Source organism: Nuphar pumila, chromosome 1 (assembly GCF_984573655.1).
Source record: "Nuphar pumila chromosome 1, dmNupPumi1.hap1.1, whole genome shotgun sequence".
Taxonomy (NCBI): Eukaryota; Viridiplantae; Streptophyta; class Magnoliopsida; order Nymphaeales; family Nymphaeaceae; genus Nuphar; species Nuphar pumila.
In genome coordinates this window covers 88,044,753-88,048,243 of record NC_143249.1, presented here as the reverse complement: position 1 = coordinate 88,048,243, position 3,491 = coordinate 88,044,753, and positions in this window count along the sequence as shown.

Here is a 3,491-nt window from a genome sequence, read left to right as displayed (position 1 = left end):
TTTTGAATCCTGTAAACTTGCTTTACGAGGCGATTCAGGGCAAACCACGATGAATCAAACCTCGATATTACTAGATTAGATCTATAATGTATCTAATTAGACTTACCTCGAATTTGGAACCTAAACGAGAAAAAAATATCTCGTTATTTCATGTATTTTGGTGAAAGGGGTATATCGGTAAATACGAGTCGGATCGAGGCCCGAATTCGTCGGAACTAGAGATCTAAATACGTAATATTGAAATTTAGGTCTTAAAATTATGAAATATAATTTGGAAATAAAGCATTTGAATTGTTTAAATCTAACTTTTAAATAAGAAAGCAATTAGGAGTTTTAAATAACTAAATAGCAATTTTTATAAAACCTAATTGAGGTTTTTCAAAAAGTTTAAAGGAAGAAGCTTGTTGTTGGCATTATTAGAAAGTGATTAGCATGGGCCCCACCTCATCCCATGCTACCTTAATTTAAATTAAAAAGAATTTCAAAAAAATGCACTTTGTAAAGTGTTTTTGAAAAGTTTGCAAAAAACACAAAATTTGGGGCTTATTTTGGAAATAGGGGAAGTAGTTGGCTAAAGAGCCAACGTTTTTTTCAAAAAGGGCTGGGAGCCTCTAGGGGGTATCGCATACCCCCTTTAATGAATGTCATTTCAAAGAAAAAAAAAAAGGAGAAGGTTTGAAAAAAAAAAAAAGTCAAGCAAGGGACAATGACCCTTGATTTTAGGAAAGTGGGTGAAGGGTTAGGTAAGAGTGGTTGGACCCTTGAAAGGGGTCTTTCAAGGGTCAAACCTAGGCATCCTAGAGAGGGGGGGGGGGGGGGGGGGGGCGTGAGATGGGAGGACCACTCATCTCCTACTCCCAATCTCAGCCACTCATCTCCCTTTTTGCCTATTTAAGGGCTTGAGAGTGGGAGGAGAGAGAAAATGTCTCTCTCTTCCACTCCTCTCCTTCTCTCTTCTCCTTTCCTTCACCATTTTTCCCCAGCTAGCTTCTTCTTTTTCCTTAGCTTGTGTGCTGTGTGTGTGTTAGAGTGGCTCAGCCCCAGCTAGAGGAAAACCTCTATCGTCTTCTCCAAGGTGAGTTTTCCATTTGGCATTTTCGTTTTAATGGATTAGCTTCCGGTTCAAGGCATGACCCACAAAACCGATTTGCTTGCATGTGAACCGAAGGATTTTGTGGTGGATTAGATCCACAGGGTTCCTTTTCTTATTTTAAGTGGTTGTTCTTAATTTGGAAATATCTCTCATGAAACTCGTTTACTTTCGATTCACCCGTTTCCCGTTTTACCGATTTTTCTGAGAGACCTCCGGTAAAATGGTCGTATCCCCCTGGATACAGGTCGGATTGAAGCGTTCTTGGGTATTCTGGAAAGGGAAGACAGATTTCTAAAACTTTTCAGTTAAAAACTTTGTCTGATTCGGCAAGTAAGGCCGCCTAAAATCAGCGTCATTTGCTGATAGCGTTTTCCATCAGCAACCCAGAAACGTCCCGGATGGCGCCCGGTGTTTCTGTAGTAACTCCATGACCGTTTATCGAAATGCAGATTTTTTGGGCTCGGGGGAAAGATATCGAATAGCTCCACGAGTTTTATGTTGAGCATTTTTGCTGGAACAGCCCATAGACTCCCCGAAAATGGAAGCCTTTTGGCTCCAGTTTACAGGGAAACGTATATATATAAGTATATAGTTTTCTTTGGGGTTTTGGTGTTTTTTTGTCCTCCGTTTGCATGGTGGGACAGTGCCTCCTGTCCGGTCTGTACCCCTCTGGGGGACAGACCCAACTAGGGCACACTGGTCCGAGCACGATCTCGGCCAAGTGCACCTAGCTGGACTCGCTTTGGCGCAGCTTCTTGCTGCCGGGTGCTAGGCGCCCCACCTTGTTTTTTTTGGCGCACCTACTTTGTGGTGCGTTGGGCCATGGTTTGGCCTGGTCTGGACCCATGTGTGGGTCGGACCACGGGGTACAAACCCCCAGCTGACAGCCTCTTCCTGACCAAGACGGTCTGGACCCACAGGGACCAGACCATGCCCTTTGGTCTGCCCCACCCGATTTGGGTGTTGGGCGCACCCATGGTGCGGGCCCAACCTGCGTCCTGGTCCGAGCCCACCTTTGGGATGGACCAGGGGCATTTGCTGGGCACACTATGGAGTGCCCCAACCCCCGTTTTGCCCAGCTGGGCCTGGACCCATAGGGTCTAGGCCTAGCCGGTTTGACCCAGCCTGTCGGCTATGGGCTTTTGGGCTAGCCGCACCCCATATGGGAGCAGGCTAAGCCCGGCTCCTTGGTCCGAACCCACTGGGATCAGACCAGGGGCTCTCCCGTGACCCTAGCTGGGTCTGGTCCTTGTTGGATCAGAGCCGCTGAGTGGTCTTGGACCGGCCCAAGTGGTCCTAGCCTTGCCGAGCCCACCACGGGGCTCTCCTTTTGCTTAGCCGGGTGCGGGTGCACCCGGGTGAGCTTGGTGTTGGCCTTTGGGCCAGTGCTGCAGCCTAGCAGCACTTGGTCTGCACATGGGGTGCAGACCAAGGTCGATGTAGGTCTAGTGGCCCTGTCACAGCATGCCCCACACGCGCCTCGCTCATTTTTCTCTGTTCGGCGCCAAGTTGGCACCGAGTGCTAAACACCCGTCAACCTGGTTGCCACTTGGGCAATCATGTGTGGGACCCCGACACTGGGTCTGGACTGTTAAGCTGGCTCTTTTGGGTTGTCATCCATTGAGTTTCCATGAAAACTCACTGGTGGCGGCATCCGCCCCTTCGTGTCGCCAACCCATGAACGGTGGGATTAGCCCTAAAGTGAGAAGTGTTGCTTGCACGCAACGAGATCCTTGCAGCCTCAGGTTTCACTTGCTCATATCCCCCTGTCCCATCGTGGCAGCGAGGTGGTTGAACTCAAGACTAGTGTCACGCCACACACGTGCGTGTGTTTGTTCGTTTCGTCGGACCTTTCTGGAAGATAATCATGTTCGTGCCCCATTGTACGGGCAGAGCGTGGTCTTGCCTTGGGAATCGATAATGCAATTCCTGTTCGAATGGAATTAAGTTGGGTCTCGCTCTCGACACGCTTGGTTGTCGATTTCGTGAAGATCCTTCGCCGAAGGTTTCACTATGTGAGATTTGCAGTAATACGATGGATGATATATGCTGTAACGCCCCGGATTTCCAAAACAAAGCTAAGTTAAAATTTTCATGAATTTCTTTTTTTTTTCTTTGCAGCGGAACTTAGAAAAGCTTTTAGCAGCGGAATCAGACGATAATGAGTCGTCAGTTTTAGAAAACTCCGAGCACGTTGCAGGTATGTGGCCAAGCAACTCATTGACCACCAAAGTGTTCCATTTTATCGAAAACATATGTTTATTACAACACTACTGCTTAGGAGAGCAGTGTAGGTTCAATAAAAAGGAAGCAGTACAACTCTGTATAGAGAAACCCTGGAACTCGATTCCGCCTTGCTCCGCATATCGCCAAGCAGGTCCAACACCTGAAATCCCCA